The sequence below is a fragment of the Carassius auratus genome, chromosome 24, assembly GCF_003368295.1.
Source record: "Carassius auratus strain Wakin chromosome 24, ASM336829v1, whole genome shotgun sequence".
In the NCBI taxonomy this organism is placed as follows: Eukaryota; Metazoa; Chordata; class Actinopteri; order Cypriniformes; family Cyprinidae; genus Carassius; species Carassius auratus.
In genome coordinates this window covers 7,064,202-7,078,379 of record NC_039266.1, presented here as the reverse complement: position 1 = coordinate 7,078,379, position 14,178 = coordinate 7,064,202, and the positions used below count along the sequence as shown (strand labels likewise).

The 14,178-nt window shown below is 34.2% G+C and overlaps 1 protein-coding gene across 2 annotated transcripts in view; it reads right to left on the bottom strand.

Annotated features, from left to right (window-relative positions):
• The window catches only part of nck1b (NCK adaptor protein 1b), a 38,427-nt gene extending 24,599 nt beyond the window's left edge, over positions 1-13,828 (bottom strand). For both annotated transcript variants that reach the window (XM_026200851.1, XM_026200849.1), the window contains exon 1: positions 13,655-13,828. The gene's annotated coding sequence lies outside the window, so the exon portion shown is untranslated. The remainder of the gene's footprint in view (positions 1-13,654) is intronic.
• Positions 13,829-14,178: the final 350 nt, after the last annotated feature.

Here is a 14,178-nt window from a genome sequence, read left to right as displayed (position 1 = left end):
TTACACTGCCAGTCAAAAGTTTGGATTGATTACAAAAATGTAGGTTACATTTTGAAATATTACACTTTAAAATATATTTCTTTGTAAATATATTTTAAAATGTAATTTATTCCTGTAATGACAAAGCTTAATTTTAGGAGCCATTATTCCAGTCTTCACTATCACTTGATCCTACAGAAATAAATGTAATATTTTAAATTAGAATATTTTCACAATATAATGGTTTTTGCTATATTTTTGAACAAATAAAAAGGCAGCCTTCATGACCTTAATGGGTACAATTATTAAAAACTTTTGACCATCAGTGTATATTCTAGTTTATTTCAGCTAATCAAATTAATATTTCAATTAATGTACGTTAAGTAGCACATTCTTTATTCGTCTGTACTTCCAGGTATTTGTGTTATGGGAAACTTACTTTACTCAAACCAAAACAGAATATACTCACAATATATTACTTTACCTCACTGCACTGAATGAAAACATACCGTTTTAAAAAGAAATCACAGAACAGCCTTGTAAACAGTGTTACGTTACGTCCGTCCCAAGTTCGAATCTAGACAAGCTCCAAAAAGTGAGTTATGTCAGATTTGCAAATGAATCATTCTTTCATCATCCAGCTTCTTCCCAGCCTGGTAACCATGTACAAGCACTCTCTCTATATTACAGAAAATGCTATGATGAGCTGAAAACACCAGAACACGTACATTTATTCTGATAAAATAAGAGAATACTGTTAACACCGTTGTCTGAACAGTAATCTGCATGCAAACCATGCAAGTTGACATGAATTCTGATTAAATGTAAAATAAATTAAAAAAAAATTACGGTATTTTCCAGACTATAAGTCACACTTTTTTTCATAGTTTGGCTGGTCCTGGGACTTATAGTCAGGTGCGACTTATTTATCAAAATTTGACATGAACCAAGAGAAATGAACCAAGAGAAAACATTACCGTCTCCAGTCGTGAGAGGGCGCTCTATGCTGCTCAATGCAACTGTAGCCAACACTGAAGACATAGAGCGCCCTCTCATGGCTTTAGACGGTAATGTTTTCTCTTGGTTCTAAATAAATGCGACTTATAGTCTAGTGCGACTTATATATGCTTTTTTCCCTCATCATGACGTATTTTTGGACTGATGCGACTTAGGCGCGACTTCTAGTCTGAAAAATACTGTATTTTTGAGAAAAAAAAAGTGATTAACTGTTTATCGCAGCCCTAGCTGAAATAGCTTACTTCCACTTCGAATGAGGTGGATAATGTATGAGTTGCATAATTTTTTTAGAAGCCGTTTAACTATTTATAACTTGACATCTGCAAGTTGCTGCATGATTGCATGTTATGGAAAAGAGCAGCATCAGCAAATTTCTAAATAGCTCCTTTTGTGCTCCACAGAAAATAAAAATCAGTTTGTAACAACATGAGATTGAGTAAATAAATGACCATTTAAATTTTGGGGTGAACTATCCCAATAATTCAAGAGCCACTGAAACCCCATTATTCTTAGGCACATATCATATTCCCAAACTTGCACAGCTTTAGAAAAGATTAAGATTAAAAACAATTAATCAATCTGTGTGTGTTTGTTTGCCCTCTGTCGATGAGGAAGGCCATATAACATCAGGGCAGCTGAACACAGAAAACATGATCATTCAAGAGTCATTTATGTGGTGCTACTGTTAACGGGAGGTTTAGAGGAGAAATCCAGGCCTGTTGATTTAGGTAAAGTATGGGGAATAAGTGTCGCTTACGTAAGTGTGTGAAACAGGATGGCCATACAAGCCCCTGGAAGACACAAACTCAGTTTATTAGGCCTTATATAGGGCTCCGTTAGGGGATGACCGCTTGAGAAGGACTAGAGCAAAAGTCATCCAAGGAAATTGTTCACAAAAGGACCTCAATATCTTTTGGCTGAAAACTCCCTCAGGGCTTCCTTTGACATTTTCCATAATAAAACCTCTCATGAGTTAGTTCTCATGATCGTGTTAACAGACTTCCAGTGTCTTTGAATGGTTATTGCAATTCATATTTCAACAAACCCCAAACCTTAAGTATTAAACGTTAGCGTGTAACTCGTCCCGCGCCAGACATGGATGATACCTCGCAGCTTGTCGAGGCCAGATGTGCTATTACTTTTGTAGGCATTCACACTGATGATTTTGCAATAAAAATCCTAAATTCCACTTAAAGTACTTCAGTTCTGCATTGAGAAGAACCACGTTTCTTCATAAAACATACAAATGTATCCATAACTAAAGTTATATTCAAGAGTCAATCGCCAATAAAAGCACTCAAAAATGACAAGTTAAAATAAAGTCTTGGCCGTTTTTACATCTCAAAACGGAGTCCTTTTTAAAGCCCTTTGGCACCACAGAGGAATTAGACCAAATGTATTACACCATGTGGTAACAGCATGATCATAATGTAACCACCCGTTTCCTCACAAGGCCCAGTAAAATGAATGAACCCTATAGCTGTTTAACCACAGAACCTATTTAGTGCACTTGAAACATCCCTGTCTTCTTGCATGCAGAGACAGATTTTTTCTTATTGACAAAGACTGATCCACTTTGTAGCTTAGCCAAGAACAGGCCTTTAGGTAAGAAGGGGCTCTAACAACCAGCAACAATTAACAACAACTTAAAAAAAAAAAAACTTTTAAAATTTAAAACATTAGGGAACATCACACTTGCAGACTTAACAGCAAAAGGCAGAAGTACTTAAAGTTTTAAGAGTCGGCAGAAATTGGGCAGCTGGAGTTGACAGATTTAACCGAAAATCATTGTATAATGGGCACAGACTCAACATTTTTTATGTTTTTTTTTTTATAATTCCAACCATATTAGAACATATCAGCTGTCTATCTCACTTCTATCTCACATTTAAACTGTGTTCTTTCACTGCATGATTCAGTCTGTTCAAATGCATTTAGAATAAAAAAAAACCCCACAAAATTCTAGATTTGTGGGCAGAAAATGTGTATAATGACATAATTTCAAATAATTAATCAATATCACATGAAGAGTGCCAGTTTTTACTCTAAATATTTGCATGATTTCAAACATGATATTGATTTTCAATAAACAAGTTAATTAAGGGACTTGCGTTTTAGACACCATATCGCCTGTTTTTGCTCTATTTCGACAATAATAAAAAATTAATTCCAAACCACAGCTACAGCGCTGTTTTGCATTTCATTCCTGAATGAATAAACTGTTTAAATTATTTGGTTCAATCGCAATGACTCCCTTATAACCTACTGGTGGTTTTAATTTCACATTTAAAGTATCTTTTTTTAACATTTTTATGTAGATCAAAACATTATTTATGCATTTGCAACTGCAGGTTGAATGCATTCATGTCCTGCATTAAACAGTACGTAAATGCATCTAAATGCCACTTCAGATGCAGCTTCAGTGTTTCCTCTGCATTGCAAAGATGATTTCTGTCAACACGGATTTTATTTGCTTGGTAACAGCCCAAATGTCTTATTCTAACTTACTACTTAAATGTAATAATTTGACTCAAAAAGCTAATGAACACTTTTAGAAAAAATGTTTTATAAAGTAAAAAATGCCCATAAATAAGGATGCATGATATTATCGGACCGATATCGGAATGGGCCGATAATGGCTTTAAATATACATATCCACATTGGCCCAATATGAAAAATGATGCAGATATGTTTTGGAGGAATACGTTTACTCATATGTGCTCAGGGTGTGCTAGCGATTAGATCAGGTCAGCAGTGTGGCTTATTATTGAAGCAAAGTTTTGCCTGAATGGTGATTAGATTAAATGTTTTGGATCGCTGCATTGAAACTGAGAATCCATGCAACGTATGACGCGATCAGTGTGTGATAGAGTCAACAGTAACAGCAGTGCATCAGCAGCAGAGGCAGCCTCCCCCGGGTCCTAATGCTTGTTAGGTATAGAGTATTTATTCTGTAGGGGACGCTGTTAGCCTACTTCTAATAAAATGAAAGCAAAATATTATTATTGTATATTTAATTCTAACAAATAAGTTTTTTAAAAACTAAACAAAAGTAAAAAATGCTTATAATTTCCACACAGGAGAGACTTGGTGTTGTTTCCAAACAAAAGGAAATATATCGGTATCTGCAATTGGCATATTTGATATCGGCAAAAATCCAATTTCTTGCATTCCTGCCATAAAAATTTTAAACTAGATTAATTTCTATCAATGCTGTGAACTGACCACACAGAATCATTTTTTTTGTCAATATCACACACCCAAAATTTAAAAAAGCTGATTTGCTGCTCAAAATCTTTGTTTTCTTCTTATTTACTATTATTATTATCAATATTTAATACAGTTGAGTAATTCTTTTTCAATTTCTTTAATTAATAGAAAGACACAAAGATCAGCATTTATCTGAAATATATACTTTTATCTACTAATACTTTTATTTAGCAAGGATGCTTTAAAATTAATCAAAAGTGATAAAAACAATGTTACAAACGATTTCTATTTCAGATAAATGCTGTTCTTTTTAATTTTCTATTAATAAAATTAATAAAATTTATATTAATACTAATAATATTGACGTGTTAATAATAATAATTTAATACATTAATATTAATAATAAATGTTTTTGAGCAGAATATTAGAATGATTTTTTTAAGAATCATGTGACTGGAGTAATGATGCTGAAAAGCAGTTTTGAAATCACAGAAATAAATACCATTTTAAAATATATTCAAATAGAAAACAGTTATTTTAAATAGTAAATATATTTCAAAATGTTAACATTTTTGCTGTACTTTCAAAGAGCAGAACAGACTTCTTTTAAAAACAGTAAAACTCTTAATAAAGAATGGACGCTCGTGCTCCATCATGAGGATGAATTCACTGCTGCAATCAAAATATCTGCAGATTTTTAAACCACACAGATATGACGCTTTCAAAAGGTTTGTGTGGATACAGTGGCTATATCTTCCACTCTTATTTATTTCTAACTGACAGCAATCCCATGAGACCTGCCACAATGGCAAACAAACACATTAGTAGTAAACCCTGCTGCAGAGCGATGGAAAACCGTCGTTTCACACACTGAACACCTGTTTTCCCACCATGGCCTATTTTACAGATCAAGGTCAAATGCTTAAATATTTCAGTTTCTCAGTTTTTCCCGCTCAGACACACAGGTGCATCAGTGTTAGTCACAAACCCTATAGAAATCAAAAACACAAACTTTCAAGAAACGGTAACTGTAAATGAGCTGTATTTCGAAGTAAAACGGGATGCTAAAAACCCCAAAATCGCAAACAGAGCTTCGTTTTTTATCCATCAGGAATTGATTGGAGTGTCAGTTTGCAGTGGATTGAGAAGGACTACATCCCTCCTAACACACAATCGGTGCCCAGGGGTTTAAATTTATTCAACCAACTTGACGTTACTACATTATGATGGAAGATTATGGAAAAATGTCTTTGAAAAGTGTTCAGTAAGACCAGGAACATGTCATCTAACAAGGTGAACCGAGAGCCTCGGACTGATTTTCAGGCCCTAAAAGGCCATGACACATTGAAATACACAAGAGGAAATGCCATAATAAACCAAACCATAATAAACTATGAGATGCTTACCAATACAGTCTCTGAATACAGAACTGAAAATTGCATGATAACCATAAACGCATTTTCTATTACCACTTTGTTCTCCTTTATTTCTTCTTTAAGAAGACATACTATGACTGATATTATTGAACAATAAAAATAATAATCAATAAATGAAGCTCACAAAACTTTTAATCCACTGGACTTTCAGAAAATAAACTTTTCAAACGCCAAGATTTATCATGCACGAATTCGGTAATTATCTAATATCATTTGCAATTTTTTAATTTATAAAGCTACATTCTGTGGTGATATCTTTCAAATAAATTGGCAATTTCTTTTTTTAAAAAGGATCATTTTATGACCATCATATCTTAGGAAAATGCAACATAAAACATTATTTTTCCCTCTGTATTTTCTTCAAAGATCAAGTCTAGAGATGCACCGATTTCTCAGATTTGTTGTAAGTGTTATCCGCCGATTCCGATTGCTACTAACTATAATTGACAGCATATAAAAACAAAAATGTACTTTCCATCAAAGCTATTTTTTCTTTTCATAATAAAATAACTTAAGCATGAAACTTTCCCAAATTACAGGATCTTCTCTCACTTAAAAAACTCTCAAAAAATAAGTGCTCTGCGACCGGAAAGAAGTAGAAATAACAATTCGCTGACAATGAGTTACTTTATAAAACAAAACAACTTTTTAAGTTAATCTTTTTCTCTTTTTTTACTTGTCTTACAAAAGTCAAAAGATCCTATGAATGAAAAAAACAGAAGAGTACAATACTGCTACTTGAGCATTAATGGCAAGTGGTTCCTCCATGGTTTATTTTAGCACAGTTTAAAAAAAAACAAAACAAAAAAACAAGTCTTCTTCACTGACAGTAAAAAAACTTCCAAACCAACGACTATTTTGCATGTGGCTCTCACACCCACTTGTAGACAGATCAGCTCAAAATTGGAAAGACGTGAGACTGATTGACCGATCACCGATCAGAAAATCACCCGATTCGGTTCCCTTGCTCCCTAATCAACACTTTTGACACTTTTGTCTTGGTAGATTTCATTAGAGTGAAGCTGATGTTCATTGTGAAAACTGTGCAACAACTCAGGGACGGTCATAATGTGTGCAAAAATGTCATTTAGAAATTTGTGTAATAAAATATTTAAATCAGGGGTCACTCAGTCTTGGAGGCCCTCCAGGAACAAGTCTGGTCTTATTGTCTGTCAAGACCAACATTTATTTCTTAATTTTTTTAAATGAAGGATTCATCATACTTAGAAATGTAATATTTGGGTCTGAGACAACGGTCAAATAATAGAAAAATCTCTATATAAAATGCATTTTAAAAATAGCAAATATATCTAAAAGCTAATGTGACCTTCATACACCAAAAAAGTCGCAATTTGTTAGATGTAATTAAAAGACAACAACAATCCCATATAAAGTGGTCACACAGATTCGAGTTCCTCCCTTGTGGCCTGCTTGTGTTTGCTCGAGCAGGTTTGACTATATGGACTTACTCAAGCAAACAGCATGACTGTGAAACAGAGAACAGAAACACGTGTCGGGTAAATGAGGACAGATCTAAGTATTGCAGCAGTTTCCTGATACACAATACTTCCACCTTCTCAGTGTCTTACCATTGTTTTTATGTGATATATGCCCAGAAATACAACTAAAGATATAATGACCAATGCAATGTTTTTGTGATAAATCTCAGTGCTCCAGGAGACGACAGAGTTACCTTTAAATGTCTGAACCATTACACTAAAGTGTTATTAGGATATTAATACTGTAAACATGTCAAACTAGATTCTCTTCAAAAAATGAGCTCTTCCATGATGACAGGAGTTCAATCAGACCAAAGACGGCGGCTGTTTGCCAAGAATGTAGACATTGCTCAGAATGCACTAAACATGGTTTATGAATTGATGTATTTAACCAGTTAGGCTCTTATGATTCCTGCAATGTTGAAAACAAAGAATCCAGACATAGTACGTAGAATTTACCTCATAACATGGAATACAGAAAATTATTAAGATATTAAGTTTTATCGTACAAATTCAATTGATTAGACATGTATAGTGATTATTAAAATTTAATTAGACTAGTGCTGCAACGACGCATCGATTACGTCGACTACAAAAAATACATCGACGTGCGTAATGGCTTACTGGGAATGGAGAAAGTTGCATTCTATCACAAAAACAGAGACCAAAAAGCACAAACTGATGTGATATTAAGTGTCTAGTAAACGCAGACTTGCTCATTGCATGATTCTGATATTCTTGTAAAGATTACACCCGTAGCGGCTGAAGTAAGGATAAAAAAAAAAAAAAAAGTAAGTCTGTGTTGGCGCTGGTTTCGAACACGCGTTAGGGGCGCTCACATATCGTGTAAAACGCTAGTCGCGGCGCTTCCTCCTTCTTTCCAAAGCGCTCGGGCAGTTGCGCTCCTGGGGCGTCTGCAGTTGTTAAGCAACCATGACGTGCTTTCTCCATGAAGACGCGGAAATTTCAGCAAATGAAATTGAAAATAAAATGTATTTCATAAGGTTGTAAAAATTTGTTTTTTGTTAAACTTTTAATAAATTTTCATGATTTCAAGAAATTTTTGATTACTTATATTTAGATTTCATAATTTTAATGAAAAAAATAGAAAATGTAAAAAAATAAAAACAGGCCTTACTAATTTCAGCATAGTACTTCTTCAAAATTAGATCTATATATCCATCACATCCATCTCCCACTTAGAGTCAATTCAAGAGACATGCAAATTAAACATTATTAATGAAATATTATTAATATATTTAAATATATATATATATATATATATATATATATATATATATATATATATATATATATATATATATATATATATATATATATATATATATATATATATGTTTGTATTAATATTTCATTGATGATATTTAATTCTAAAATAATAATGAAATGATCTTCAATCAGAAAAATGAAATCAGTCACAACAAGATCAAAACATACATTTAGAAAATCGACAGGATGAATACAAACCATATTATTAATATATTATATTAGACTGCAGATACACCATCCAGCTTCTGTGAATGAAGCACGCTCATGGGGGGAAATGGATCAATATATATATATATATATAGACCAACGCTACTTTGGCGTCATCGAAGGTTAACGCCCCTTTTTGGGGGAAAACAAACGGATTCCTGATACAGAACTCGCTCCAGGGACCTTTTGTTTTTCATTGTTTCTGATGTGTACAGGCCTGTCAGACACAATTACAAACAGATATTGTATAATAGTTATATTGTTTAGTCCTAGCCTGCGAAAATTTGAAACTTAAAATCAGTTAACAGCCAAGTTAGCGTGCCTAATGAGAGCTAACGTTAATCACGTAGCTACTAGCAGCTTCGTATTTCTAACTACAACAAAACTGTCAATAGCTTAAATCAAGTGAAATATGATCCAAGTAAACCACCGACTCCTCTTGACATGGCCTCATCGTCTAGTTTATCTAGTTTATCATACTGTGAGGATGTTAATGACAAAAGTAGGCTACTTGGTGATTCCACGAGATAATGGTAACGTTAGATGTCCATATTTGGCCACTGTGTGGGGTTATTAATCAAGTTTTCGACCATTTCAAAGGGAAACCTCTGTAAACACCGTATCCAGTAGCTTCATTAAATACCTCTCACGGTCCTCGGCCGGCAAAGAGAGTGTGTATGTTTCTGTCATTTTTGCTATCAAGAAATTAGAGCGAGTTCTGTATCAGGGGAATCCGTTTGTTTTCCCCCAAAAAGGGGCGTTAACCTTCGATGACGCAAAAGTAGCGTTGGTCTATACATATATATATATATATATATATATATATATATATATATATATATATATATATATATATTTGATATTAAGCTCTAATATAATAATATATTCCATGTTTTTAAAAAATATATTAAATATTTATAACACAGTCATTCTCATTCTAAAAGCAACCGTGCAATATTGAAAACAACAGATCCCAGTAAAAGCAGACTACAGGCCAAGCACCGTCTCAGAAACCAAACGCCGCAGGAGCTTCTGGACGACTGCGCTGACAGAAGCAGAGAAAGACAGACGCGTGCGGCGAATCAATGCCACGTCACTGCAGCCGTCTGAATGGCAGGTGCTGCTCTGAGACTCAAAGAGGGGACGTTTGGGGACGGAGGGGGGAAAAGGAGACCGCAGATACACCATCCAGCTTCTGTGAAAGAAGCACGCTCATGGGGGGAAATGGATCAATATAAATAGCTGCTTTCACCATTTTCCCAAACCCTTTCTCCTTGATCCCGGGCCCCTCAGCTCAGCTGGATCCGGGGCCACAGACAAAATGTCTCTTGCTCATTCATTTGAGTTCTCTCTCTCTCTTTTTTATCTTAATGAGAGGCTGTGGAGAGAGAAGCCAGTGTGACAATAATTACAGAAACTCACCAGCTGCAACTGGCCCCGGGCCCCAAAACATTCATACACACAACTGTGAGGTCATGGAAAAAGAGAAAAAAGGAGGAGGGCTACTGTATCTCATCCGTCTCCCAGACGCTGAACACTGGGTTACTTTAATAAGACGACAGCAGAGAATCACATAACAGTAGTTATGACTGCTCATCCTGTAATCCAGATAATGTCACACAGGCCACCACATACACACAAAACCACAGCAGCTGAGACACTGGACCAGGTGTGTGTGTGAGAAATAATACATACATTAAAAAATAAATAAATAAAATCACACGTGATCGCCTGGAAAACACATGCCGTGTCAAAACCCCCCAGAAAACCTGGAAATCATGTGTAGAGTTATAAGCCTGTGGGTGTAGCAATGTGGTTGCTAGGGTGTTTTAAAGTGTCGTAATGTGGTTGCTAGGGTGTTAAGGGTGGTTTCTAAAACAAAAAGAGCCCAGGCTCAAGTCTTAGGGATAAATTATCTCTTTGTGCTTTCAATCATTAGTGACTAAATGTAGGTATGCAATTATTAGAGGTCGACTGATTTATCGGTTTTACCGATTAATCGGCACCGATAATTGATTGCTGGAAGAATTGGTTATCTGCAAAATCCATGCTGATGCTTTCCGTGTTTCGTCTGTTGCTGGAGCGGCTGAGAAGGCTCTGTTTTCATTATACAGAGCGAGAGCGGCCTCTAGTGGCTGAAATCACTGACAGCACGTGCTGTGTGTTTAGACACGTGACACTGCACGCTGAACAGAGCGATAAACCTGAGAAAAACCTGCCGCACCTCACAGTACCATTCACATCGTTTAACATTAAATTACATTATATTCACCCCGAATCGTTGTTAATGTACATAATGAATTGAGCATTTCCATCGATACATTTGTCTTTCTGTGGCTCTAATAAAGTCTGTATGTGTCATTTATGTTTGCTAAGTTTTTTTTAACACTGAACTTCAAACTTATCTTTGCCTTATTGTTCATTCTTGAAGTAAACTTGTGTCTGTTTGGTGAATAAATAAACACTTTTAGAACACTGTTTGAGTTTAACGCGATGCGTCCGGAGTGTGTGTGATACCCGTGAGTTCTCCTGGACTCAGCGCTGCTCTTTTATTTTGATTAGATAATCATTAAGTGTTCAAGTATAGAAACAGTTAAAGTGCGAAAGTAAACATTGTGCTGGTAAAATTGTAGGGTTTTATGTTTCCCTCAATGCGGAAAACACGGACGGAGTCAAGGAATCCATTCATAAAAACAGAATTCACAGTTTAGCGCGTGAAGCTCGCGTGATTTCAGCATCTGCCGTCTCACTAAATGAGGACGAAAACACATGAAGGACATCTCCAGAACTGCTCTGAGAGTCACTTCATGAGCATCGGACCGTTTGATTTGAGCAAAAGCATCATTACATGCAAAGAATTGTAAAGGTATTCACGGCAACCCGTCAAAATACAAGTCTGGTTTTGAAGTCTATTGTTCAGTAGAATGTACATAGTCTACTTCTACAGCTAAAATAAAACAATTATTTTAAGGAATAACGATATAATAGTAAATTCCCCTTGTTTGCCCCCCAAAAAAGTTTGTTTAATTTTGAGTAATTAAAAAACAAATAAAATGTATGTTTCATTCCTTGATTTGATAACAATAAAAATGTAAATACACACAGAATTTTTGAGGGGGAATAATCATTAGGCTTCTTTAAGAAACAAATTAATAAATTACGTTGTTTTATGCGTTCAAATAATTAGACATGCTAAAACTGAAATTGGTAACAATAAAAAAATTGTTACCAAAATCTGGTGAGAAAAAAAAAATTTTTCATAAAGCCCTAATCATGTAATTTGTGTTAAACTTTTATTAAATTGATTTGAAAATAAGTTTCATGATTTAATTTAATTAGACTTACTTTATGATTAATAAACTTTAATTTAACTAACTAAAAAAAGAATCCAGAAAATGTAAATAACAGAATTTGGAAATAAATAAAATGGAATTTAGGAAAAAATTAAACAGATTTCATAGGGCCCTATTAGAGTGTGGAAAATCAACATTTACTATTACTGTTATTATTATTATTATCATTATTACTACTACTACTACTACTACTACTACTAGTATGGTTCAGTATTGTTTTTTTATTTTTTATAAAGCACTATTTTAGTTATTTATTTTTTCAGTACCCATTTTAAAAACTATATTTTTACTTCTACTTAATTAATCGGTATCGGCCTGTGTGGTCCAACCTAGCTATCGGTATCGGTAAAATCCAATATCGGTCGACCTTTAGTAATTATCAATAAACTTATAATTATTTGTTTTTGCATTCTTTCTCACAAAAGTTTTGGTTTAATGTTTGTGCTTGAAACATTGTAATGAAATCATGTTATCATGTCCATTTCCAAACATATATAATTTTAGATAGCATGAGGTGGGACATGCAAACCTTAAACTATGACTTTTGCTTCAATAAACTACTAATTTACTGCTTATAAATAGTTAGTAATCTAGTTAAGTTAAGTTTGATTAGGGATGTAGAATATGATCATGAAGAATATGTGCTTTATAACTACTAATAACAGCCAATGTGTTAATAACAAGCAACTAGTTAATAGTTAGAACTGGTCCTTATAATAAACGGTTAACAGTTTTTCTTTACTTGCATATTTTTGTCTTCTTGTATATGTGTACTAAAGATGCTTAATTACTTAAGATATTAATTCTTGTTGTATAAATGAAGTTTGAGCTATTAGACCGAGCTTACGTCATGATTTAATAAAGTTGAGATATTTGATTTGTAGAGGAAATCAAGACACATACAATTCACAAGAGGTTGGCCTTTATCCTCTCATGTTCCCTACAATTATGAATATTAAGAAATAGAAAAATTTGAATTATTTATTTTGCACTATTTTCTTTTTTATATTTAATTATACTTCCGGCCTGAATCAGACCACAAACCAGCATTTAGACATTAACTAAGTGCTCAGTAATAAAATCTACGAATAATTTCTGTCTGTTTGGTGCTGTCTTGATAACTGTTGCATAATAACTAGATATCAACACAGATTTCCCATCTAAACAGATGATCATAATCAAAAATAATGATAACATCTCATGGACAATGATAAAAACAGCAATGTTTGCAGTTTATAACAAATAAAACATTTTTTCTTCTTTTTTTTCAAACAAAGACCCCCATAGAGCTAACAGCACTGCATTGAGATTTCAATGTAAATGCCATACAGGCCTGTTGAACACAAACATTGCAGCAGTTTGTGTCTGATTCATGTTTTTAATATAAATCCCCATCACTTTTCATCATTTTCTGACTCTGTGGATGGAATGAGTTTGTGCTGAAATCACAGCAATGCGAGGCCTGACCACAGCCTTTACACAATCCCGTTACCATCACATTGATTTATCTATGAGACATGATTTCTGAGATTGTTTAGTTTTTTTTCATATTTCTGTCGTTATGAAGATCTTTGGTTCCACCCAGAACAAGCGTCGGATTTATTGCTTTAGCTCTATGCGCGACAATCAGACCATAAACTCTCACAAATATCAGTCATCTTACCCTTCAGTGATCTGATGTGCAGCCCTGAGCCCCGTGTATCCAGTGCACACTCGATGATCAGCACTGTTTAGATCACAGGCGTGATTTCCAGCTACATATTCGCTGATGATTTCATGGGAAAGGTTTTCTGTGCATCCAGCGTGAGAGCTGCGGTTCTTCTCAATGCACTGCTGCGCTATCTAACTTGATGTAGAAGGCGGGGCCGTCTACAGCTGAATGGTTTGCCATTGGTCAGAACACACGTCCATCAATTGTATGCGCTGGGCTCGTCCCGAAACTGTGGAGTTTCGGTAGAGGGTCACTTTTGCAATTACAGATTTTTATATTATATTATATTATATTATATTATATTATATTATATTATATTATATTATATTATATTATATTATATTATATTATATTATATTATATTATATTATATTATATTATATTATATTATATTATATTTAAAATAGATTTTGCTGTTTTCTATCAAATAACGTTTTTAAATAGATTGAATCAAATATCAAATTATCCTTTGATCG